At 40.1% G+C, this 27743-nt stretch overlaps 1 long non-coding RNA gene across 2 annotated transcripts in view; it reads left to right on the top strand.

Annotated features, from left to right (window-relative positions):
- The window catches only part of LOC135447390 (uncharacterized), a 127520-nt gene that overhangs the window by 68516 nt on the left and 31261 nt on the right, over nt 1-27743 (top strand). For both annotated transcript variants that reach the window (XR_010440087.1, XR_010440086.1), the window contains exon 2: nt 2238-2371. This is a non-coding gene — a long non-coding RNA (uncharacterized LOC135447390). The remainder of the gene's footprint in view (nt 1-2237; nt 2372-27743) is intronic.

Here is a 27743-nt window from a genome sequence, read left to right as displayed (position 1 = left end):
TGGCACAGGGAAAGTGCAGGGCCACAGTTTGTGATGGACAAAACCAAAAAATCAGGAATGTGACAGCAAGTGATTAGATCAGCCCAGGCTAACTTGGAATCAGAGGTTTGATTTTTCCTAATTTTTTTCAGTGTTTTGACCGATTCCATGCCTTGTACATTCCCCAGAGATTTTCCTCCCTGTCCTGGTGGGCCTCCTGTTTTTCAGGCAGCACCACATGGCTCTGGCTGAGCTGCATTGCTGGTGCTTTCCACGTCCTCAGAGTATGTATGCCCTGCCAAACTGCACTGAAGTTACAAGTTGTTTGGTTAAACCTACTTTCAAAACTGAAACAAAGCATCCTCAAAGCCGTGTTTTTTTCTAAGTAGACAGCTTTGGGTCTCAGAGGTGGCACATATGGGGGAGAGTAGTATGGAATTAACAGAAGTCTGTTGCTGAGTCTTCAGTCAGGTTCACAGGAGCTGCCTTGAAGGGGTGCAGCACCAATGGAGATTTTCCTGCATAAGGTTTTAGACACATAGTTGGAGTTCCCATCCTTGTTACTTCGGCATGTTCTCTGCCAAGCTTCAGTAATCCAAATCCCTGTTCAGCTGGGGTCTTGAGGGCTTACACTGTCCTTACTTACATGACCAAGAATCACATCTGTGGTGGTTTACAGCTCCCAGCAATTCAGATAGCAGTCCAAGGTGGATATGGAATAAATAAATCATGGGCTTGGGGAAAAAATAGGTGCATGGATGCATTTCAGGTGTTACTTGTGTTGCAGTTAGAGAACCAGTTGTTAACTGCTAGTAGAATTGTGGAATTGTAGAATCCTGCAATTGTAGAATCATAGAATTGTAGAATTGTAGCATCACAGACTCTTAGAGTGGTTTGTGTGGAAGGAACATTAGAGATCATCTAGTTTCAACCCCCTGCCATGGACTGGGATGTCTCCTGCCAGCCCAGATTTGCTGTTTGCCATGTGGGACTGCAGGCCTTTGCTGAGCCTTGGGTAATGACAGTCTGACCTGAGAGATGGTGAGCCCTTGAAACTGCCTTTGTCCAAAGGTGGGATTTGTAATGGATGGCAATTCCCAACTACCTGCTGTGGTTGTGGAGGTGACCCCAAGGTTGTGGGTAGAATGGTTGCCTGATCAGGGTGTTCAACTCCTCTGATAGTGCAAAGAGAAGTGTGCGAGTCAATGACTATCACCAAAATGATGCAGATTCTTTCAGGGTTTGGCAAGATTTGGCTTAGTTTGTGGATTTCACAGCAGCTTTGCCCAGGTCCCTACATGCAGCATGTGACAATGGCCTGTGCCAGTGAACGTGTCAGTCTGTGGTTTGTTTCTGCAACCTTTTCCAATGAACATATGACTGTTAGCTTTCAATTTACATGATTTAAATGTGATATATACACAAATGCTTTGCACTGTGCTCTTTCCTAAAGGAGGCTCAAGATGGTCTGTAAGGATTCTTGACTGTAACTCACATGTGAAATATGTACATATGGGACAAAATTAAACAATAGACCCTCTCTTCTTGGCAAAAAAAAAGTACACGTACCTAACATGTACCTAATTAAATGCTGAAAAATCTGTATTACTGTAATGCAAACTCCATAATAAAATTCTTGGTCTTCAGCCTCACTGAAGAAACATATACAGAAAATTAGCTCTACCTTTTATTTTATGATACTATTTCTTTGTTAAATTCCATTGTTATGAGGCTTATTTTTCTACCAGTAAAGTAATAATGACATAAAGGTTCTTGTGAAACACTGTCTCAGGTAAACATCATTTACTCCCTCAAAAGAGATGCTGTGGTTTATTTTAATGGAGCAACATCTGCTCATTCAGAATTGAGTTCCCTGAAAAACAATTAATAAAAATATTGCCACTAAATATGCCTGACATATATTTTTTATAATAATAACATAAACCTGTACAACTGGGGAAAACAGGAACAAAATCAGTGCTTTTGTCTGCTTCCCCCTTTCCCCCACCCTGAGAGTCTCTTAACAAAGAACTTCACTAGATAGTTTTTTTTTTTTTTTTGGTCTGAATGCCTAAACACTGATAATTCATTTTGCTGGGAAGACTTGATATGTTCTAAAGAGCAATGACTGTGGGAAGATCTCTCATTGTGTGATTATATGGAGTTAATAATCCAAAAGCATTGTACTAAGATGCTGCAGAGCCTGAGTACACAGAAGAAAGTCCTAATGCATGCTTTTTTATCTTGTTCCTCACCAGCAAAATTCCCTAGCCAAGAGAGAAGGTCACTGATCCTCCATCAGTCAGCGCACAACAGATTCTCATTCTTTAGAGTGGATTTTGAGATTTGCAAATAGAAATTAAATCCCTCAAATTGTCATAGGAAAAAAATGGTGAGTGTTGCCACTTGTGGCATTTTTTTGCTATTTTGGTTCTTTTTTTTTTTTTTTTTTATAAAAATATTAAGTTGCATTGCTCTCATCTTGGACATCACTTGGTAGGGTGTTCTTAAGTCTGGTTACCATTTATCCTGTAACTTTACTCCTGGACATTGATTGCAAAGACATGCTAAGCTGATGGTAGAATGTTGTAGGAAATATGTTTTTGGAAACAATTGAGTATATTCATCTTATCCAATGATCTTAGAACGTATTTTGTCTGTTGACAATTAAGGAGAATTACAAATTGGACTGTTCTGTGTTTTTTTCTTATTTCTCTATGGGCTTCTGCTGTTAAAGGGAAGACTGGGTGGCTGCTTTAATGTCCCTCTATTTTTAATTTATCTGGCTGTGATTACTACTTTCAGTGACACCTTTTCCCATTATATTTACATGTCACTTGACCTAGGACTGACAGCATCTCTACAAAGGTCACTCTCTAAAAGACCATGCTGAAATTTAGCTTCCTAGAAGCATCTTTACTGAAAGGGAGAGAAGTGGTGATATTTGCAGAGGTGACAGGTGGAAAGCTTTTTTTATTCCATTATGAAGGAAAAAGGCTTTCGAACAGTTGACGCTGCACAACTGTTAACAATGCAGACTATTAAAGGGATAGCAATCAGCCTACACACCAGACACACAGAATTCTTGCTGCTTGTCATGTAACCAGAGATAAGAGTATTTTCCAGTGACTCTGATAAAATAAATGCTGTCATAATGATTCTGAGCGAGACTCATCCAGATGTTGCAGGCTTCTTGCTGTGGTATTTATTCATAAATCTTGTTAAAATATAATCAAAGAAAAAAAAGCATGTCTCAATTAAAGCCATCAAAACTCTGCGACAATGTTCGTGCAAATGCAATAATAATTCTAATGTGTTGACACAAAATTTGTGCAGTAGGTTACTGGCATATTTGAACCTACTGATTAGAGCTCACTAATTAATACAAAACTAGTTTCTTACAAGTGAAAGAGGACATGTAAGTTCCTCTGTACATGAAGGATTATGATTATGCCCTATTTGCCTGTGTGCATATGACTACTGGGACTTCCACAATGCTTAAAATTCTTAAAGATTTTCATATTTATTAACTTGTACATGTGCTCATAACTTGCTTCCCCCACTCAGTCTATACAATTGTTACCTGGTTCTGGTGCATGATATAATTTCATTCAAGAGTTTTGTTGTGTAAAATAATTAGAGTAGCATATGTAGATGAAACAGAGTTTTTTGTGAACAATTTAGAGGACAAAACAACTTGCATAAACTAGGGTATCACCACTCTTCTTTCAAACACTTGACTGCAGCCATAGCAGCCTGCTTTTCATTTCCCTCTGGTGAGCTGTATTTAAAGAAGCAAAAAATACTTTAATTCCACTTTTCCTTCTAAATAATCTGCTGCCCTGCTGTAGGAATACCACTCAGTTACCACTGGGAGAGGATGGTTCTGAGCTGATGATTCTGTTAGGATGTGATCACGCCATGACAGATTTAACTGTGAAGCTTTAAGACTACTTGTGAATGCCAAAAGGAAACAACTTAGCTTGAAAATTGTAACATCATGTGTCAAATATAATTTAGAAGCAGAAAGAGCGCAGGGATAATTCTTGACGTTTAGGCTCAGTGTTAAAGCTGGATGAGCTTTTTGGGGACTGAAGTGCTGCAACAAAAGTCTTGAGGATACTTACAAGTTAAGGCATGACTGGCCAAATGTATCTTAGCAAGTTCAGGAGCATTCAGAGTAGCTGGATGGAGGGAGGCTAAGCACACTTGGTAATTTGACATGCAGTGGCTTGCTGTTCCCTAGTAACTTGTTTGTGACTGACACTGTGGTGAGACAAGTTAGGACTCCTGCTAAAAATTTGTAGCAAGCCTGATAGAAACAAATTCTCACACTGCAGGACAGAAACCACAATGCTGAGGCTTGTAAGCTGCAAATTGATTCTATAAGGCCCAACTGTGCAAGCCCGATGGCTTTATCTTTCAATAACATTGCACACTGTTGCAAATGGTTCCCTGGGATTCAGATATGTTCTGATTGCCTCGCCCTGTACCAGAGGGCTTTCCCATCCACCTCTGACCACTGGCAGGCAACTCCTCCTCTCCTGTCACTGCACAGCTAATATTTTCACACTTGGGGGAAATGTGCAGGAGAGGTGTGCTGCTGTTGAACTAATACCTGACTTTAAGCGTGTTTACATCCTGTCTTGATTCTGGCCAGACATCAGAAAATTCTCTTTGAGTCAGACTGGGGAAGGTGAAACTGAAAATAAAAAGACATAAAACATGCCCAAACCCTCCAAATTACAAACTAAATCCAAGTTGCAAATTATAGGGGAAGGAATGAAAGAAAACTGCACTTGATATAAATTCACTGATCTACAAAGTCTCTCTTCATGTACTCAGGGGAGTTCATTTAGAGCTTCCTCATGAGAGATTTTCCTCCCACATGCCCTACATCTCAGACTGTTTATGCAGAGAGGTCCTAGAAGAGAGTCTCAGGTATTACACCTGATGACTCGCAGCCCTCCATGGGTTCCCTTCAGTTACCCCATTTTCCCTTCCAAAATACATTTACCTTTGAGTTATTCAGGGAATGTATTTTTAGCTTCTGCTGCTAAAAGGATTCTTTCACTTTTTGAAGGTACAGGTGTTACTTTTGCAGACTGGATGACGTTTCCTGTACTGGACTGGCCTGGGGTCATTCCTTAACTCTGAGGGTTATTTTCATCTCCCTTACTCCCACAGTGAGCCAATTTGTATGCTTCAGTGTGGAGTGCCTCCATACACTAACCCTGACTTTCTTCATGCACAAGCTGATGTAAAATGTATGTAGCTCATTTTTTTCTTTTGAGAGCAGATGCTTTAGGTGAAAAATAGGCTTGGAGTGATTGACTCTTCAAATCAATCTTGGGTATTCTAACACACAGCATTGAGCTACCTAGGTTTCTTTGTCTTTGCAAACCACACTGCAGGGCAGGAAAGTGCTATTCTCTGCATTATTCCTAGCAAGCCAGAGCACAAAGAGGCTAAGAAGAAATTCTTCCAAGTATTTCAACAATCAGTATTTTTTTAAGTGACCTTCTGTGGCTGAATCAGTGTGCAGGCCACAAGTCTCCCACTGAATACCACAAGTACCCAAAACAGTCTTTACATCGTAAGTTCTGTGTTTCCCAGGGTAGTTCTCATTCCACATGGGCACAGAATGAGCAGCTGTCTGTGCCTTCTAGACATTTCTCTGCCTGTATTTTAAAAGTCCAAGAAGAGATTGAAGGGGTTGGAGAAGCTTGTGTTCAAAAGTTATTGATTAACAGACAGCCCAGTACCTAGTCCGTGTGTTGGGGATGTGGGGAGATGAAGGTTTGATGTCCAGCTCTGCTTAAAACATTCAAAACCTTTCAGCATTTCAAGCAGAATAAGAAAGAGACTGGCAGCTCAGGTACTTTATGGTGGGAATAACTCTCCCACAACTTTAATCTCTCTCAAAACATTTGAGCTTATGTTGGAGCATGGATGGATGCTTTGGGAGGAGGTGGAAGATGCCCCATATGAACTGCTGTGTTTGCCATCTTATGGTCCTAAGACTTTGATGTCTGGATAACATTAGTGTGACATTTGTTGATGTCTAAGTTACCTCATCCATTTGGTTGGATTATATATCTAGCTCGTTCTAGCTCTTCTTGGGGTGTGGTACTGTTTCCCATTTTCATACTGAAGAGTTCTTTGCAAACCTATCAAGATTCTGCTGGTTAAAAGCTATAAACTGTAATTTCATAACCCTTTATTGTCTCAAAGTGCGTATCTGAGGAAGCAAAATAGTATTGATGCATTGTCTAATGGATCTACAGCAAACATTGCTCCTCTGTGCAGGGCAATCGAAGGACTGTGGCCCAAAAATAAAAAAACAAGTAATAGCTGAAATGTAATCATCACCAGCAAGAGAATGATTTTATGACAGGAATTACTAAAGGGAGAAAAAAAATGTTTTGGACAGAACAAATACTTCCTGAAGGATGGATGCATGGCTTTGTGCCTATGGTTGAGAAAGTTCAGGTTAAGTTTGCTGAGGGGGATATTTCTGTGAAATCTCTCTTGATGAAAGTCAGGTCCTTAATTTAAAAAGGCTGTCATACTGTCTGCAATCTATTTATCAAAGTAGGATGGAAGACAGTTCTCTTCAAATTTATAGCATCGTCAGCTTGTAAATGTATAAGTTAACTGAAGTAGAAAGTGTTGTGTTGTTTTAAAAACTGATTACTTTCTGGAAAAGACCTCTGTCTCTGTTTGCTTGTCTCATTATTGTGACAGCATTTCTCTGATAGCTTGCTGCTGACAGTCCTTGTTAGACAGGCAAACACATAGGTGCTCTGTGGGAGCTGCTGTGTTGTCCTCTGGATAGACTTTGTCCTCTGTCTTCCCAATTTCCCTGTGGTGGACTACTGAGCATTGGGAAACTCTTGATTTCAAAGGTGAAAGTCTTGTAATTATGACTTCAATCTTCATCTTTCAGAGAAGCCCCACTGTCTTAATCTACCCCAAGGGAGGGGTCTATGTGCACTAACGTTTGGATGCTTAAATAATCCAAACTACTGGCTGAAATCCTCTTTAAAATCACTGAACTGCCTTTGGAGAATGATCTGTTTGGTTCTATCACAGTGGTTGTCAGGTGACAGGCTCAGGTGTTTAAACTTAAGTGAAAGCAATGTCGCCTATTTTACTAAGATCTTACTGGAAAGAGTTCTGGACAGGCATTGAGAACCAGATGTTTAGAGGAGCTCAGCTCTTGAGTTAGGCACTCAAATGAGGTCAGTTTTTTACTTTTGTTTCTCTCCATGTAAACTAGAAGGAGCTCAGCAGAGCTGCAAAGTGAAGTTTTGTGATTTCAGTTCAATATCAAAAATAAAGCAATGTCAAAAGTACAGCAATGACAAAAGGATCTGAATGTCTCAGGAAATTGCAGCATTTTAGCACCATTGATCTCAAGTCAGGGAAAGAGTTGAAATGCATCAACAGAAAGTTCACAGAGCACAGGGGTCTTTTACTTCATTATTTTGCAGTGATAACAGAATATTTCAGCATTTATAAATTGTACTCTTGATTTTGTTAATCTCTTAGGGGCTCCAGGACTCATATGGAGGGGCAGTTCCAGAGTATCCTGTGCCTCTTTATCCTCCATTTCTCCCAGCCAAGATTAGCAGACAGTGCTCAAAACTCCTGTTTGTCTGTGGTCCTTTCCTCTGTTCTATTCAAAAAACAAAAACAGAACTGGACCTTTCAGAGTATGAGAACAACCACTGTGACAAAGAGGATAAGAGAAAGTGCTCAATTTAATGCCTATTTAGTGCCTAGTACCCAAGCTAGGTGGGATGAACTGTAGTTACAAATAAATTATTGCTGGTGCTTTTGTGAAAAGTTTGGAAGCTTCTCATAGCACCTGATTTTTATTATGCTGCTCTCTGAATGCTTGACTCATGGCCTGACTTACACAAGCACATTGTGTGTTCTTTTTTTTAAAGCAAACAAGCCTGTTTTGTTCTATACGAAAACAAAATTATATACAAAATCTGCATCAATACAGTAAAAAAGCAAAGAATGCAAAGTGAATCCAACCTTTAACCCCTGGCAACCACCTTTCAAAAGAGATTTGATTCTTACACACACACAGGAGTTTGGAGAATTCTTCAGCTCCAAGTTGGTTTGTGAGGGCTGTGAATCCCGCCAAACCTCACCAGAGATGGGCTATGTTCATAGCAGCCCTTCCTTCACATATGCAGATGTCCTCAGCAGAAAGCTGCTGCACTAAAAAGCAGGGTACAAGATTGTTGGCACCTAGGAGAGGTGTGTGCTGCTAGGGGGAAGCAGCCACTGAGGAGAGTGAGGACATGAAATTTGGAGTGAACGTCTCTAGTCAGCATGGGAAGGGCTGGCAAAACCTGCCACTCAGGACCAGTTTTTCCACAGGATCTTTGGCTCCTTGGAACGTTGCATTTAGGAGAAGCTGAAGCCAGAAAGGGCTTTGGCCAGAAAAGTGAGATGCTGTTGCTTTTGCCCTCCACACACACCATCAGCAGCTTGATATGCTGAATTTGCTGTGTGCAAGGCCACAGTGCAACAATAATTGTTTTCCTAATTACATGACAAGTTAGAACCTTTAAAAGGGGAAATAGATGCTTAGATACTGGGTATGGCACAAGGTCTTGGTTCTAGCTTTTTCAAGTAGAAGAAAATAAACATTTGCTCCCATATAAAGCAATGTTTTAAATCCATGTACACTACATATAATTCCTTTGCATCAGTGGATATGTAAATTGTATCAGCCTATGAATTTTCAGTTTGGGGGGGCTGTCTATTAAGGTGATTTAGCTAATAACTTTAAATTATTTTTCACATCAGTGGCTTGGGGTTTCCCACAAGGTATTTCTATTTGATTTTGTGTTGTTTCCTTGAGTATTAATAAAAATTGATTTAGGCAATAAACTTGGTGGTGGCAACCCAATAAATAAGAGAGACCTTGTGAAGTGGTATTGAAATAGGAGACTTATTGTAAATTGCCTGAGCAACAACTTTCCCCTTCAGGTGCCAAAGCATCAACAAGTACCACTAATTTATGTGCAGTAGCCATACTGCTGTAAGGTAAAGACAGGCTGTTTTGTCTTGCAAAAAATCCAATAAGATCTTGTCCCTTCTAAGAAACTGCTTTGGCACAAGTCTGTCATTCAACTGCTTGTCAGCTGTTTCTGAATTTATGTTAGACAAGTGAGTTCTGGGAAACTGAGATGCTGCACTTTTCCTCCCCTTCTTTCTTAGAGAAAGGCATGATGAAAGGGGGAAAGAGCACCGTGACAGGGTATGGCCAAAAGAGCTGCAGTACCCCAAAAATTGTGTTTAAATGATAAGGTACTGTGTACTTCCTTTGATCTAGAGGTCCTGAATCTCTCAGAATCACACCTGAAAGAAAAAAAAATTGAAATACAAATAAACAATTAGACAGTGATGTTTTCACCTGAAATTCTGACTCTTCCCAGAGTGTCTTTTTCATGAAATGCTGCATTAAAATGTTGGCTTAGTCCAAATCAGAGGCCTTTGCTATGAAGGTCAAAGCAAAAGGATTGGCTATGTTGCAAAGGGTCTGGAATGAGTACAGGACTGGCTTTCAGAAGAGTGGGTGGCAGGCCATCCTGCTTTCTCATTCTCAGATGGTGTGCTGTTATCTAGTCAAGGAAAATTCTGGTGAGGACTTCCAGTGAGATTATCAGTGACATTTAGCAAATATTTACAGCTGGTTTTGAAGACAAGAAAGGACAAAGAGACTTTTTTTTTAAGTGAGGGATTTAAGCCACTGTTTTTTTATTCCAAATGGCACATCTTTGGAAATTGTTCATTCCTGATGTGTGGAGTGTCTTTCTTCAGCAGTTTTATGCTTCATAATTATTTTCTCCCATGGAAAATGATGGATTATTTATAAGATTAAGCCAAAAGGGTGTTTTTCCTGTTTGTCCTGGATTCTGCTGGGACAGAGGTATTTTTCTCCCTGGTAGCTGGTATAGTGCTGTGTTTGGGATTTAGTATGAGAATAACATAGATGACACACTGAAGTTTTGGTTGTTGCTTGGCAGTGCTTACCCCAAGCCATGGGCTCTGCAGTTTCCCATGCTCTGCCAGTGAGCAGGTGTACAAGAAGTTGGGAAGGAACATATCCAGGACAGCTGACCTGAACTATCCATAGGGATATTCCACCATGCTCACCGTATAAATTGGGAGCAGTTGGCCAGTGTTTCTACCTCACTGTTGGGGTCAAGCTGTCCTGGATGTCCTGGATTGATCAGCAGGTGGTGAGCATCTGTACTGTGCATAACTTTTGTTTCTTTAGCTTTATTTCTCTCTCTCCTTTACCTATCTCCACTATTATTATAATTGTTATTATTATTAATATTACTATTATTATTACTATTATTATTATTATCTTCATTTCAATTACCAAACAGTGCTTGTCTAAACCCACCTGCTTTAGCCTCTTTTTTTTTACCTCCACCAGAGTGGAGGAAGACAAGCAAGTGGATGTGTGATATTCAGTTGTTGGCTGTGATCAAACCATGACACTGCTGAAACTCTGATAGGAATAATGCCTAGTTTTCTACTGATCCTAGATGTGACAAAAATGAAAGTTAGTGCTGCTCTTTGAGGGAGCTGGTCTATTGAATCAAAAGTCCTGCAGGTTCTTTGAAAATACCTGCCAAAATTGCTTCAAAAAGTATTTACATGGTGTGTGTATCAGTGGTTTGCACCCATGAATGAGATCACTAGTTAAACCATTAAAAATAGCTCTGTTGCCAGGAGAGATATGTTTTTATATTCAAGAACAGTTTAAACTTTTTAACATTTGCTTTCAAATTCTTAAGACCACTCTCGTAGTGCTCTGTGACATATCCATGAAGTGCTGCCCACCCTTTTGGGGGGCTAGTCCTGTTCAGGATGACTCACCAGGTGTTAGGTTTCTATGATGCATAATAGAAAATATTAATTTTGAGGTAGGGTTATAGGTCTGGCAGGAATTTTGCTGTTTGTATCACAACTGTGTAAAAGCATGGCTCCTAAGAGGATGTCATTCCTTTGGAAGAAGGAATGCACAGCAGAACCTGTGCCTAGCTCTGGACATCAGCTGGACATCTTAGAGAAGCCTCAGTGCTGCAAAGAGTACAAGAGGAGAGGCTGCTCTGGAGGGAGTGGGGAGTTAGGAGCTGTTTGCAGCCCTGCACTATCAGAGCATAGGAGGAAGAGCTTACCCCAGTGGCAGACATAATTTCCAGCCATGTCAACCAAGCTCTGACTACAAAGAGACTGGGAATCTGTGATCTGAAGCTTACACAGCCTTAATGTAACAAGCCTAGTGGAAAGTCTACAGCCATGGATGTGGCCTGTGGTGCTGGATGTTAGAGAATATTTAGAGCCATAAATATTTCATTTGAGTCAGAATCCACAATGGAGTAGCCTGGACAAGGGAGCATTTCTAAAATGAAAAGAGAAGACTTAAGGTAAAGATGAAAAGGGAAAAAAATGTATTTTTAAAAATGAGGTAAAGGGAACAAGTGGATCTGTCTAATGATGAAAGCACAAAGGACTTCAGAGCTCTGTGGGCTTGGCTTGAGAGGCAGAGAGAACAGCAGGATTTAAGAATGCCGTAGCCTAGCAAAGGCTTTAGATCCATTTTTACTTGGGAGAGACGTTTCTGTTTTCTGGCATGGAAAAGATGTGACGGTGAGTTATTACACAAGTTTAGCAACACTGACTTGGTGGGACTTGTAATGGCTTGTGGGGAAGGGCAGCGGGGAAAGAGTGAGAAAGCTCTGCAATTAGCAGTGCCCTGTATGTGAAGATTCTTGTCTAGTGATGACCCTGCCCCATTTTCAGCTGCAGCTCTCATATCAAATAAAACAGAGTTGAAAAATGAAACATCCAGTAATAAAGATCTTTTTGTCCTCCTTATCTTGATCCTGGAAGTGACAATCAGCTTTTGGGAAACTGGTAAGGAAGAACCACTTTGGTTTTGGACTGTTTCTCAATGTATTGCTGAGTGTCTAGAGTTGTATGTAGCTTAGAGTAAAATAACTCTTTTGAAAAAAATTACACTGGGTGTAGTTTTACATCTCTTTGAGGCTGTTTTTGTTGTGGTGCCTGGTCATAAAACAGATTCTTACCATCTGAGAAGGGATATTTTCCCAACGTGGTTTTTACCTGTAGAAGATCCTGGTTTCTGATGGTGAGGGGTAAACAGGTGCATGTGCTTAAGGTATGCAGTGGCCAACTGTGGTAGTCTGAATGTAGCAGTGTGTCACACTGAGAAGGGTTGGTGGGGGACAGCCTGTGCTCTTGGTGCTGGATTTCCAGAGGTTTTGCCTTTAGTAAGGAGAGGATGAATTGTGAAGCTGAATTTCACATCTTTTATCTGAGTGGAGCACATATAATTAATCTTTGCATCTCGACCAGTCCTATCCATCTGCAGTCTTGTATGTGCAGGGCAATATCTTCCTTTATAGTAAGAAAATGTTACCCATTTGTACTTAGGGGAAAAGAGTGAGAAACATGCAGACTGTGTGAAGAAATGTAATTAAAGCCTTGCCATTTGGTAAATTGGAAAGGCAAAATTCTCCCTGTCTCCTTCTGGACAGTCCCAGGTATTGGTTACCCTTTCCCCCTGCTTTCCCCCAATACAGGACTGACAGGAGGAAGATTTCAGCCTCCTCTTAAACTGGTCATGCCTTTGCACTTCTTTATAGTAATTGCATCAGTGAACATCCTGCCAGCCCCAGTGTTTAAGTTCAGGGTGTGAGGAAGTGTCTTCCTAGTCAGCAATATCTAGATGAAAGATTTTGAGGATGTCAGTTTGCACAAAGTATTTTCTAGGAGAAAATTAGGAAAGGTTCTGTTTAGTTGAAGTTCACCAAACTCCTCCTGGCCATTTCAAAAGAAACTTTTTGAGTCCCCCCCAAGCCCTTTTATAACTGTTTTCCTTCACGCCTTAAAGAGTATTTCTAAACTGGTTTTTTACTCTTAAATGAAGGCCAGAATTATTGTTTTGTTAAAACAGAATGGTTTTGGCACTGTGCTATTCCCCAGAATTCCATTTGAAAGAAGGTTTGATGGGATTTTTGTATTTGGTGGGAGAGTAAAGTGTCCTCATTCCATGCTATATTCACACTGCTCCTTAAGGAGTGTCTGCAAGAGGGCTGTGTCTCACTGTGGTTATCCTTCCTTGCCAAAACCAGATGCTTCTTCTACAGGGAGAAAAAAAGACAACACTGTTTCCAAATGTTCACTGTTTGCTTTCTTGAAAGCAAGTCCAACTTGTTAAGTGGTCTTTGTGGTAAATATTGACACAGTTAAGATTCCTGCAGTTTTCATTCTACACTGTGCATGTCTAAAAGAATATTGCAATTTAATGACTAATTTTCTATGGTATGATGTAGACATTGGGGCAGTTCTTAGTTTTTATTTGTTTACTGTGATAACCCTGCCATAGACTTATATTTCAAAGTAGTGAATGAGCCCAGGGTATATTTTACATTTGTTATAATAATATAACTGAGTTTAGTTATAATAATATAACTTTCATTTACAACTATCTCACTCTTTTCTTGCAAATTCCTGCATAGATTTCAGAACATCCAGTTGCCTTGTGTTTAAAAAAAAAACAACCATTAGACTGACCTCATCCTTTCTGAGCCCTGTTTCTTTAGGGTTACAGGCTCTGATTTCATTGGACAAAGTAAATGCTTGCTGTTAAATAACTAAAGGCTTTTTTTTTTCTTAAACTAGTAGAGAACACTAAAATTTAGGGTCATTTCTGGCAAGTTTTCCTCCTCTGTATCCTGGCCTTCCCTCAGGCACTTTAACAGTTCTGCATATTTTCAGTTTTTGGGATTTTTTTACTTTTATATTAATACATCTCTTTAATAATTCTCTAAATGCAAATATTCTCAGCATCAAGGAATGCTGCAAATAGCAGACCCTGAGCCGTGCAGTCACACTGCCTTGTGTTTTCAGGAGTTGGTGTGTATGACTGTAAATACATCCTTTTCATCACTTTTGAGTCTCATAGTAAGCACTTCAATTGTCCATCTTCAGGAGAGGATGGGAAAATATTTGGGCTGCTTAGCAGCAGGAATCTTATCTTTTCTGTGAAGCTCAGTGATTTAGGAGATCTGAGTGCTATGTTTAGGAAGATAAATGGAAGCTTAGCAGTTTCTCTCTTCTACCTCCCCACCAATATTTGTCTCCACTTAAAGGTGTGAGCCAAACTGAATCTGTGAGGGTGTGCAGAAGTATTTCATCAGCAGAATTTGGATCAAAATACTGTGTGGGAGAGTTTGGCAGAGTAGCAGATGTATGAAATTATTCCTCTGCTATAATGTTTGCTTGATTACAATTTCTATCATATAACAAGAACAAAAATCAAAAAAGAAAAAGGCATATATTTTAAAAATGCCAGAAACTTTAAAAAACACCCAAATGCATTTTGAAAGGCATGCAATTAAAAGGCATGAAGCTCCTCTCCTAAAAATCTGTGTTAAACTTAGCTGAAGTTTGGCAGTCTTCAAGGAAGCAAGATGCGCATTAAAATATAAAATATTTTCTGTCATTCCACTCTTGGGTTATAATGCACTTGTTAATCATGAATGACTTGTAGTTTCACTGAGGATGGTCTTTTTCTTTATTTGCATTCCTTAATCCCAAAATAGATGCTTAAATGAGAAGTTCACACAAGAAAAAATTTGCTGTTTAGCAGCAAAGGCCAGCAATATCCTGTTTCAAGGAGTCATAGCTCCTGGAGACTGATTTCAGTTTGACTCTTGGGCATTTGGGATGCTGAAGAGTGGGGCTTCAGGTCATTTCTGCAAATATAATAACCTGTGTTCGAAGTTCTTGTTGGTTAGATTGTAAAAGCAGTCTGAAAGCTTTTGTAGTTGACATTAATTAAATCTTAGGCTGGGAATTAGGAGTTGGGAGCTTTGCTCTTAAATTGCCACTGACTGGCTTTAACAGCCAGGCATTACCTACCCCTTTTTGGTCTTGTTTCATTTTTCAGGCTTAGCTAATGGCACTATGGGGAATTCCCTGTACTTACACAGAGTGCTTGGTCCTTAACACAGTGTGCTCCATTTTCAGCAGCTCCTCTGGATTATACTCAGGAATATAATGGTCCTGATGAAAGCAATGGGGTGGAATTGTAGCATGGGTGGCTTGTGGAGCTCATGGACATGCTTCTCTTCTGCAAGACAAATCCTCCAACATGCATGTTTCATGCTTTCTTTCAATCACCTCTTTCAATATGGTTTTAAAAGAGGTTACATGACCAGCAGTCATGAGCGCATGTGGGTAGTGAAAGACATGCTGCTGTGAGATAATACTTATTTTTGACATAATAATATTGAAGTTCATCAAAAAGGCTATTTTAGCTTTGTAATAAGTTGGTGTATTCATTCTAACTATTATAGCCAAGTATAAATTCTGGGTGGAAAGTCTCTTTGTCAAAGATACATTTTGGAATTGCCTATTGCAGAAAGTAAAGAAGCCAAACTGAGAACTATACATTGCAATTATTCTTCATTAAATATTTCATTTTTAATACTGAAATATCTTGTGTTTTGCTTGCATTTAGCACTAAAAGATTACTTTAAAGTGACATGTAACAACAACCATAGGTTAATCTCATTTCTTTTCACTTGACTATAAAAACAAAATATGACTGATGTTTTACTCAAAGTATGTGTGGGATGTGCTCAGGGTTATTTAGTTGTGTTTCCCAGGAAAATCAAAATCAATTGTTTGCTCATCTTTTATTATATGTTTTTCCTTATCTGATTAGTCAGATAACCTTGCTGTCTGAGTTTAAAGGACTATCACTGAAAATAGAATGAAAAAGGAAGGAACGAGTAGAAGATAAGGAAGAAAGTGGTGTTTGTTGCTAGTTGCATTTTGCAAATATGTATATATAAGGGGCCTTTTAGGGTAGTTATCTAATAATGAAGATCTTCAGGGAGTTTGTCCCCTGTGTTTTAAGAAAGCATACTGACTGTTCTTGTCATACAGCTGAGCATCCATGTTGTGACATGTATTTAAAATGTGTTCAGATATACAGAGCATACAAAAATCTGATCTTAATACATTGTTGTTTCTTTAAGAAAGTTACCACATCCATCTGCCATTGAAAACCAGACTGTTGTCCAGAGACTGGGGGATCAGGAGGGAAGGAGAGAATATATTGAAGAGGAAAGTCATATTAATACCTTAAATGAGGAACATGGGCAGTGCAAAGAGAGCCAGTAACGATGCTGACATTGAATAAACATTGAAAAAAATATTTTCCCCAAGCTAAAAGAAATTGAAAGTTTCAGAACTGTTTGGTGAAGAATGCAGTAAGAATCCAGTAGTAATTAATGAAAATATATGGATATATTAATTGTTTTGTTATGAAATCTTGGAAAATGGAACATATTGCATAAGTGTCTGAAAAAGATGCTTCTAATCTCATCTAAAATGTTTGGATAGCTTCAGCCTTTAAAATACAAAGTAGGTGAGAGACAGCCTTTTTTTGGTCTCACAGGTGTAATGAAGCAAGGCTTTTGGCTGTTCTACCTTGTAAATCAGAGCACTTCCCCATTTACAAGTGTATAAATATCCCTTATGCTATAGCTAACTGATGCTTTCCTCCCCTTCATGTTTAAATAATGCGTGTCATGGGTATCTAGTTCTGCCTTTGGGAAGCTTCTTAATAATTTCTTTGCTCAGAAACAGAATTCACACTTTAGTTCCCTTGCTTCCATCCCAGCCTGGCTCCCATGGCATGTCCTTACTTATATTTTTTCCATCATAGTGGTCCAGCGTATGCTGCTCAAACTTGACGGTATTTTATCAAACACACTGTGCTGACTCAAAAATATTTGATTTGCTGTGGTGGCCCTTGGGCTTTGAAGAACAATATTGTTATTTCTTTTCCATCTACCTTGGCTGTTTTTAAAAAGGAGGCAAAGGAAACTGACCTAGTAGCATGGCTGGTCTTCCTCATATCTGGGGAGTAAAACAAAGGCACTACTTCCTCAGGACCTTTCATTTTCCTCAATTTTTCTGTCTTCACTGTTTTCCGAGTAGCATGCTCATTTTTTTTCAATGGGTCTTTAGTGTTCAGCTTCCCCTTCCCTCCCATGAGTTTTATGCTTGTTATTTAAGAACTGACTTCCAAATCCCAGAACTTCATAACAGCTTAGTTGTCAGTAATAAAAATTATATTCCTTTAAAAAGAAATATTGATGGCAACCAGAAACAGAAGCTTCTTTTTGTGGCTGTTCTCAGGTAATTCCTTAATAATTTCTTTCTTTCTGAGATTGACTTTGTGACTTTTGAACCGGCAGAATGTGGTGATGTCTTTAAAAATACATAAAGCATCTAGACAAAGCAGCAATATGGGGCAATCCATAGTGGGTTAAGAGGTGTGGAGATTCCTTTAAACCCAGTGTTAAGTGCTGTGCAGTTCAGAGTATAAATGGAAAGAGCAGCTGGATTGAAGGGAAACTTGGAGTGGGGATACACACCACTCTAAAGCCAGAAACTCAGTGCTTTATTTCTGTTTCTTCACTGTGTTATAAATGCTTCAGGCCAAGGAAATGACTGGAAATATTCCTGCCCCATAAGCAGCAGTGCTGTAGACCCAGAGGGGTCCTCAGGGTATCTATTCTCTGCTTTTCCAGAGGCACAGAGCACTTTCCAGATGCTTTTACAGCAGCACTCACATGAGGCAGCTGATGCTGGTTTGCCTTAGGTGGAATGGGAGTCTGTACCTAGCCAGATAATGCATGTGGTGTAGAGGCAGCAGAGATGCAATTGGGCTTTCCTGTGTTTCTCAAGAGCAATAACCCACTCCTGTTTCCCCACCAAATGACTCTCAGTCTGTGGTCTCCAGGCCTGGAATTAGAAAGGTGTGATCCCTGGTATGCACGGCGCTCTGGTGCAGGGTGGACAATTATTCTGCTGTGTATCCTACTCAGAATGTCTGCCAAGTTCTCTGCATTCATTGACTTTCTGGCTGAGCTGGCCACATTTCAGATGCCAGTAAGAAATGAAGTTGTGTTCCTTGGTCAGTAAAAGAGCTCAAGGACCTGGTTTCAGTCTCATGTTATAGAAGGCAGCTGAATTCCTCAAAGCAGCCATCCTCGATGAGACAGGAGGCAAAATGGGGAGGAAGATGGAAGAAGGCTTCAAATAAGAAGCAAAAACTTGATGGTACATATCAGATACATGCCTTCTCCTCCCTCCCCTTATGCTGAATAACATAAGGAGCTGCTCAGAGCCAAAAAGAACAGTAATCCCTAATTCACTTTATAAATCTGGCCCTTCAGTATTCAGAAATAACATCCAAGCAAGGCTTTATAAGAAATGTGTTCCACCAGTTTTTAATAAAATCTGAGACCATAAATGTGCAACCCATAGCAAAATTTTTTGTCATCTCTCACTGCTATAGACAACTCAGCAGGTAGAAATGTAGCTCAACAGTTCCATCCCTGGTCCTCTCTCTAGCTGGAAGAATTTTGCTCATTTATAAATGTGTGGACAAATTCCAAATTTCCTTAGGAAGAATGAAATGTAATAGTAAGAGAGTTTGCTTGCTCATAGCCTAAGGCACCTCAGACAGTGACTTTTCCTAGGTACTTGGGCTATGTGCAACTAAACTCCTCCAGGTTGTCTGCAAGTCCTTTCTTATTTTCCCATACACTAATAATGTTCAGCAAAGCCTTTCATCCCTCTTTCTGAAATTTCTCACTTAATTCACTTGTGCCTTTTCTGTCCTTCCTCTTGGCTGTCCTGAAGCTGAACTGTGGTTTTTACCCTTGCCAATTGCAGTGAGGCTTCCTGGAAGCTGAACAATATTTATGTGGTTTCTACTTAACTGTGTACTTTTTAGATATGCTCAACTGAATTAGAAGCCAGTCATATTAAAAAATAAAAGTCATTTATGAAACTGGGAATTAGAGCCTTTTAAAATATTAAATCAAATCCCTATTCAGAAAGGGATGGAGTAAATATAATTTCATAACCAAAACCAAAAGGTGGAATTTTTTTCCACCATTTTTTAAGGCTGTTCTCCTGCTTCTTTACAAGAGAGGTGATATTTCTTTTCCACAAGAGAGTGTTTGTCTGTGGCAGCGTTCAAGGATTTTAATGATTTAAATATTAGACAACATGATATGTGATGGGACCTACTATTTCTCTTGGGTTGTCTTACACGATTTTTGCTTCATTCTTTGCACATTTAATCTTCTATTCATTTTGGCTGAGAATATCTCTTGCAGATGTGTTTAAGTCAGTATTTGTGTCTGCTCTAGAAAGCACAGGAAAATGCCAGAATTTACTTCATGAACTTGAGTTATTATTGCTAGGGTGAAGTTCTGATGTCTCCTTTTGGTCCCTGAAACAGATGAAACTTTTGGATGCTGGTGGTTGGTTTCTCCAGAGATGTCAGTGCAGTGTTTCAAGGGGGACAGGGTGGAGGCTCATCTGGAGGATGGTACCTCCCTGCGAGAAGCTTTGAGATGGTGCAGTATTGTGTGGTGCCACATAAAAGTTGTATCTGGATGGCAGAGGAATGTGCTTCCAAGTCATCCACAGGTGAATTGACTGGATTTTTCTGTACTTTTTTTCTAAGAGTACAGAAACTGGAAATTTATGTGAGACTGGCAGGTTTTATTTGAAAATATGCTATGGCATATTTTAAACTCTAGCCCTCTTCCTATCTACTGATAGCAGAAACATGTGAAGGGAGAAGCATGAAAAAGAACATGGAGGCAACTAAAAGAAACAAGCATTCCATTACTGTTTTATATTTAAAATCCTTGTTTTTTAAGCCTGCTGTGTGTATTCTTGGAACTGGGCCCGAGGCCTGTGAGCTGGGTGTTGGCAGCACTGCAGCTGACATCCTGTTCTGTGCATCATCCTGCATTCTCTCTGTGCTAATCTGACACCCAAGTATTTAAAGCCAAAGGGACCATTATCACCACCTGCAGATCACAAATGAAAGAACTTTGCTCAGTAGTTCCTGCACTTACCATTAACTGTGTAATGGAAGGGTTGTTAAGACAGAGGTGAAATACAGACCATGACTGTTTGGAATTGCAGTAGGAAAAGAGAGCAAATCCTTTGGATAGACACGGGACTGTCACTTGTATATATTCCTGTAAGCCAAATGTATGCATTGGAATGTGTTTCGATTGGAAAGTGTTTTTCCTAGAGCTGTAAAATGACATATAAAATAGGATTGTATTGCATAAATGGAAACATTAGGAGGCTTAGAAAGTCATTTGGCAAGCAGATGTGTGGAGTTTTATTTTATAGATCTTGCCAATGTTATTAGGAAGCTGACATCTAATAAAACTTAATTCCATAACATTAAAATACTCACTTATTTGCTATAGAAAAAGCTTCACTTTGTGAGAGAAAAGGATGGAGGAGAATGCTCCTGGTCACTAGGCAACATGTTGCCACATTTTTATATTAGTGCAAATGAGACATTTACCAGGTGAACGTGGATGAAATATTGTGATTACTGGGGGAACTTTCAGCTTGAAGAAATTATCATATGCAGATAAAATACAAAAAGAATGGCAATGAGAGCATTATTCATGCAATGAGGAAGGTAAGCAGAGGCACATTAAACTCTTAAAGGCTGCAAAGCTTTCTGAAGGGTTACAGCCAGGCAGCCACTCCTGCCTCTACTGCAGAGTTCTGGTTATGTTAGTTCTGGTCTTGTGGGGGGCAAGCTACATAACAAAAGCTGGCCTGAAGATTTTGCAGGTGAAAAGAAATAGAGAATTGACTTGCTTTAGCAATGGGCAAGTGCCTAGAGCAGGAGGTCTGGTTTGACATCAAAGCAAATTGAGCTGAGGGGTAGTAAGTACTGTGAGGAGGTAGACCCAACATTTCACAGAATCACAGAATGAGTAAGGTTAGAAGGGACTCCCCACCTCTCTTGGCAGCCTGATCCAGTGCACAGTTACATGCACAGCAAAGAAAGATGATCTTCCCCATGTTCAGGGGGATCTTCCTGTGCCTCATTTTCTGCCCATTGCCTCTTGTCCTTTTGCTTGGCCCCACTGAGAAGAGGCTGGAAACCTCCCCTTGACACCTCCCTTTGGGGACTCACAGACATTGATGAGGTCCCCTCCCAGTGATCTCTTCTCGAGGCTGAACAGGCCCAGCTCTCTAAGCATGTCCTTATAAGAGAGATGCCCTTAATTAATGTAAGAGGTCCCAAATTGTCTTTGTCACTGTCCACTGGACTCACTCCAGGAGCCCCATTTCTCTCTTGTCCCGAGGAGCCCAAAACTGCACACAATGCTCCAGGTGGGACCAAGGTTGAGTGGAGGGGCAGGATCACCTCCCTTGGCCTGCTGTCAATGCTCTTCCTCATGCACCCCAGATACCATGGGCCTGCTTTGCCTCCAGGGCACTGCTGGTTCATGGGCAGCTTGTTGTCCAGATTCTTCCAAGAAGGTCCCTGAAGAGGCTAATGCTAGGTCTCCTGAAGTCCATGGTTGTAGTCTTACTTGCTGCCCTGCTTCCTTCTGACTTTATACTGAACTCCACAATCCCATGGTCACTGTAGCCAAGGCTGCCCCCAAGCTTCACATCTCCAACAAGTCCTTTCTTCCCTGTTTGTCAGTATGAGGCCAAGCAGTACCTTATTATTTCCTTGCATAATTTTTATTTTAAAGCCACCACTGTGAAATGCTTGAATAGAAATACTTTTGTGTTCATTTTCTCTTAGAAGTACTGTTTTAATTTAACCAATGCTTTCCCATCCTCAAAGGCTGAGAGCACACTGCTTTGTAGGAAAGGTCCAAATCTCTGAGCCTGATTGAAAAAACCATTAAAATAACCACAATTCACAGTTTGTCAAGATTAAGCAACTCTCCAGTAAAGTAAAAAGGATTTATTGTAGTCATGTAGATTATTTCTGAAACTTCTGGGTTTTGTGGCCCATTCTCAACTTGCTGAAGGTAACACTCCACACTATCATGCACTTGTTACATGCTCCTTTCTGTATTATTTTGATGATTAAATAGTGATAGGAAATCTCCATAGCAGCAAAATATCAATAGTATTTATACTTATAATCATATCCTGGCCCATGAAGAAAAATGTCCATGAATTTTCTTCTCTGTCTAGTTGCAAATGGTACTGTAGTTAGTAACTTAAACAGTATCTTCTAAATTAAATTCCTCTTGAGCAAAAACATTATTTACTAGCATTTAAATTTCATCATGCTGTTTTCATATAGTCTTTACTCAGTTTACATTTATTTGCATTGGTGCCAAAAACACTTCTTCAGAGATCCACAGTGCTTAACAGCTTTGGATGGCTGGCATAACTTTAGCTTGCAAAATTAGTATTTTTCTTCTCTCCTCAAACTATGAGTATAATTTCAATTTCTCTGCTGTGGATCCAGTGTTAACCAAACAGCATGTATGTGTTTAACATGCAAGAATGGGAGCCACAGCTCTGAGCATTTAAAACGTTTTTGCTGGAAATATCCATGTGATATCTTGTCATGGCTTTCATCTCTTCAGAAACATGTTCCCTATCTTTTTTTTTTTTTTTTTTTTTTTTTTAAGGAGGATTAAACTATCCCTTTCCCCTGTTTCTGGGGAAAGTGTGTGCATGCCTGCAACCACTTTCATACTCTGCCACATATGGAGTTACAGGATAGGAGAAAAGGGGTTTATTCCTTCCCTCTGTGCTCCACATCACTGCCTTTGTTCTCTGTAGGGATGAAAAAGGGCTGTAGGGGTGCTCTGCATTGTGCAGTGGTGTGGGGTGTCCATATTTCTTCTGAAGACAGAGGACACTACCAGATGTGGAGTGTGGCCCACCCTGTGAACCTTCTATGCTCAACCCTCTTGCCACAATATCTGGATTGATATGCCAGGGAAGGAGGGTGGCACTGACTGTGATACCTGCTGGTCCATCATCTCTGTGGCTGTGCATGTACTCTCCTCCTGTAACCTAACTGCTTTATCTGCCAGCTGTCATCACCCCAAACTGGCAAGGAGACCCTCAGCAGAGGAGAAGTCTTCCTGCTGCCAGGTACTTGTGTTTGCCTCCAGCAGAAATGTGTGTCTGAAGGAAGTTCAGTGGACTGTTCCAGAGAATGGCTTCATAAACAGTGACAGAAACAAGAACTGATATGGAGTAATTAGCGTTAAAGCACTTTAAGAGCATGGATAGAAACCTTCTACCTTAATTTAGTATGAGAAAGTACATTTATAAGGATTTCCAGGTAGCATCAAGCTCTTAAGATGGGCTTAAGTGTTGACAGAGCTTAAGAATAAGAGGAGAGCTTCATAGTTAATGTACTTAGGTGAAGAGGTGCCAGCTGATTGGTCTGATCTGTCACTGCCCAATTAACTTTATATTTAAAGTAGAAAATAAAACTCAAGTCTGCCTGTGAGCCAAAAATCCCAGTTCTCTGAAGAAAACAGGTCAGAAATTGGGTAGCTGGGATGGGAACAGGGATGTTGCCTTAGCAGAGGGACTAGAAGCATGCCAGGCACTACAGACAATGAAGCCAAGGAAGCTTCATGGATAATGAGAAAATTACTGTCATGTGACAGTTCCTTACTGAGAAGCTCTGGTAGCTGGGCTGGCTGAAAGCACTGCAGAGATGCATCCCCCATAAATGGATTATTCTTTGTTGTCAATCATGTCAGGTTTGTGCTCTACCTATGAAGCAGAAATGCATTGCTCTGACCAGATTCAGGACACTTGATGTGCGCAGAACAAGCTTAAAATATTCTGGCAGTTCCTGTGTTGAAAAGCATGTGAGCCATATAGAAAATTAAGCTGTGTCAAGTGATTATGAGTATTATTATTATGGTTTCAACAAAACAGAGATGGGTTACTCAAGATGCATTTTAAAACCAATATTAAATCTTTCTTTCAAAACTGGGTTGCAAATACTTAATAATCTAATATCTAATCCAGTCAATTGTTAATTTACCACTATTTTCAAGTCTGAGCATTCAGGAAATCATCATGACTGAGATTGCTGGTGGAATCCTGACACTCCATTTTTCATCTCTAGGCCTTGCAGATGATGATAAATCCTTTGTTCTGCAGCCTTTACCCAATAAGCTCTGGCCCTTGCATGAACCCTGCATTGGTGAAGAGGTGTGTTCTCTCCTTAAGTTTATTGGAGGATCAAGATTTAATTTCAGGAAATGTTTGTGTTTCACTTACTTTATATTATGGAAAGGGGCTAGGTATGTTCTGTCTGCCTTTGAAAATCCCATTCAAATGATCTCCTGCTTGGGCAGCCCTAAAAGCTCAGCATGTACAAACATGAATTCAGAACTTTTGAGAGGTTGAAAGCTGCTGCCCTGCTCTGTTAATCCTTTAATCGCTGAGCACAGAACATCTGAGCACTGTTTCCCAACCACTGATTTGAAGTACAGAGAAAAACTCTTAGATCCCCCTGAGACTTGTATCCATGGAACTGAAAGCGTCACCATCCTGGTGCAAATATATTCTGAATTATTCGTTTCACTTCTTTTTCTACATGACCTGAGAAGTGTTGCAGTTCTACGTCTTCAGTGAATATTTTTAAGGGTTCTCATCACTAAGGTTGCTAATATTAATCAAGCCCTCTTAGCAGCGCCTCTCCCATCCATCCATCCATCCCTTTACAACTCTTTTGGATGTAATTCCTCTCCTATTTTATTGCATTGAAGTGCTTATCTTCAGTTCATCATGCACAAGTTGCTCTCTGTTCAGTGCACTGCATTGTCTCTAGGTAACATCATCAGCTCAGAGTTTGATGTTACTGTTTATATCAAATTGGGTGAGGACAGGAATTGAAACAGAAAGGTTTCCTTTCTTATCAAATTCTTTTTGATCAACTTACTGTGGTTTAAATGAAGATAGCAAGGATTGTCCATCCTACAGATTATATGACTGTGGTCAGGAAAAGAAAACCATTCTCAGCTAAGTGCTTGGTTTTCGTCTCATTTATAAAATCACTGGAAAGTAAGAAGCCACCAGTAGCATACAGGTCCTTTAGTATCTCTGCAGGAGGTTTCTGCTTCCTGCATCAGAGCACAGGCTGTAGGACTGGGAACCAGTTGTTATGGGGCTCCTGTTCCTCATCTTCTTGTTAAATCCTTAATTTTTGCTGGAAGGAGAAAATCAAATGAAAGGTTTCATATCTTCTGCTCAGACATTAAACTCCTCTTTCCAAAGGCAAAATGCTGCTTTTTGGTGGACTAGACTGAAGGAAGAGGAGAAGTGGCTCTCCCCTTCCTAAGTGTTCATGGTGCAAGAAAACTGTCATTCCAGTCCATGTTAGATGGAATTCTACATTTCCCAAGACTTATATGATCCTTTCAGCTTTCTCACTTGTGTGTTCCCAATTCAGAGTCAGCTTCACATGGCACTGCCTATCTCCAGGTGGCCCAAGAAAGGGACAGCAGCTTTCTTCTAGAGCATAGATAATGAAGGGGTTGCCTCTACTCTACATCCCCAAGGATGTGCTGACACTCATTCCTCTAGAAAACTGCTCAAGAATAAATTAAGGAATTTAATTTTGTGTTTAGAAAGTCCATTACCCCTTAAAGTAACTGTAAAATGCTGAGTTTTGCAAGTGGTACAATTTTGCTGCAGAGTTTTCACTTTTGAGTTACTGCCTTTGTCATGGGCGATTTCAGTTCCAGTGACAGGTATATAAATCCTGTATTTTGGGTAAGGGTTACCATGGTATAGAGTTAGAGAAGTTCTCATACTACTTTGAAAAAATAAAAATATCTGCACCTGCTTGCAGTGTGTTGTCTGTGAGCATCTTAGACAATAATATGTTCTGCTCTTTATTTTCTCAGGCAGTGCTTGATAACTTAAGGATAAGCTATTCTAAGGAAAAGTACTTTTAGGGGGATTTTTTTGATCACTCTTATGACTGCTTACTTAGGAAGGCTTTATGGCACCTATAACTTGACAAGTCTTGTGATATTTGAGGAGTGCTATTCAGTAGTAGTAAGGATCAGTTACTCTATTCAGCTTTTAACACAGAGCCTTTGAGTCAAAAGTCTTCATCCTAAGGACAAGTTATTGTGAGCTCCACATGGTTTTCACAGTGAGATGGCTTTTTTTCTTCAGCATCTCCAGGTTTTAAAATGTGACTAGAAAGAGAGTTGTAAAGTGTTTAGACTACTCACCTCAATGTCCTGAAGTATCATTTAAGCTGTGTCATGTGTGTGCTGTTCATTTAGATTTTATGCATTTTGTCCATCCACTGGAAATCCGTTGTGGATGTGCAATAATACACTTCACTCTTGGCACACAAGTTGTGTTCAGTGCCTCTTATGTAGCAGTGTGATCTTTACAACACAGTAAGTTTATCTGCATTAAAATTTTGTTTCTCTATGACAATGTATCTCTGAAACAAGGAGGCTAAATATGTATCCTTCATTTTGAGTCACTTTGGTGAAAGTTTCTTAAGGGAAACTGAGTAAAACAAAGAAATTCAAAACATATAACGTACTGTTCTGTACAGCAGCAAATTATATTCTCTCTCCTGGCTAGATGGTAGGCAATACATGCATATTCCTGTGGGTAACGTGTTTTTCCTACTGTGGGGAGCAAGAGCAGCAGCGTTGCCCAGCATGTTGCACTGGTGCTGTGAGCCCACGAAACTTTTGTTCAGTTTGGCAGCTGATAAGCATCTTGTCAGACTGGGCACTGATTAAAGTTATTCACCACTTACAGCCGTAAGACTCTGCAAGTTATGATAGCTCTTCCCTTTGCAGGATAGTTGGCCTTCGTTTCTCTAAGTGCCTTCTAGTAATGTGTGTTATTCCTATGGGGTCTCACAAGGGAAAGCACAAGGTGCTAATGAGAATTTATCCTGTCAGACACAGACTGAATTTAGTAGAGATTGTGCACTGTGAGGCCAGAAGGGTGCAGAACTGTGTGGAACTGCTGTATGAGAAACAGATGTGGATGTTGTTTCATACTCTGCATGTGATTCAGACAGCCTGCACGAGATTTGTGCACAGCTTGACCCAAAATTGAAGGGAAGGAATTGTATGGGCAGGCTCTCCCACACAGGGGAGATGTGGTTCTGTAGTCAAACATGCCTTCCCTGCAGCAGCAGCAGTGTTAAAACCCAGCCCAACACACAGCCAGCATGTGCCCTCGCTCCTGCTGCCCAAAAACATTAACTCACCTTTGGCAGGAGACTGCTGGAGCAGATCTGCCCAGCCCTTGTCCACGTCTCTAGGAAGAGTCAGCAGCTGGCCCTGGAGATGAGTCCTGCAGGGATCAACCCAAGTCCCAGCTGTCTGTCCTCCCATGGCCCAAAACTGAAATGGAACTGCACAGGTTTGAGAAGGGATCAGTGCAGCATTAATTAAGGCCAACAGTCCATGGCAGCAGACAGTCTGTCACTGGGTTTCATGGCACTTCTTTGGCCATGAAAAGTATCTGCTCTTCCTGTTTTCTTTCCAGCTGTAAGCCTTATGGCACTGTTATTTCTGATCATGGTGTTTGTTTGAAAGGATGTACAAACAAGGAGGAGTCCTGTTCATCTTTTCACTAATTCCTTAAAAAATAAAAAAAAAAGGGAAAAAAAACCTCGATATTCTTATCTCAACAATTTTTTTAAAAAATATACCTGATTTCTTCTTTTCCTTTTTTTTGGTAGGACTTGTGGTAAACATAGATATTCTTCTTTCATCCAGCTTCTCCAGAAGAAAGCTATTTCTTAAGTAAAAAGAGTGTCCTGGGAATAG

The sequence above is a fragment of the Zonotrichia leucophrys genome, chromosome 4 (assembly GCF_028769735.1).
Source record: "Zonotrichia leucophrys gambelii isolate GWCS_2022_RI chromosome 4, RI_Zleu_2.0, whole genome shotgun sequence".
Classification (NCBI taxonomy): domain Eukaryota; kingdom Metazoa; phylum Chordata; class Aves; order Passeriformes; family Passerellidae; genus Zonotrichia; species Zonotrichia leucophrys.
The sequence above is the reverse complement of the archived record's forward strand: the minus strand, read 5'-3'. Positions and strand labels throughout refer to the sequence as shown.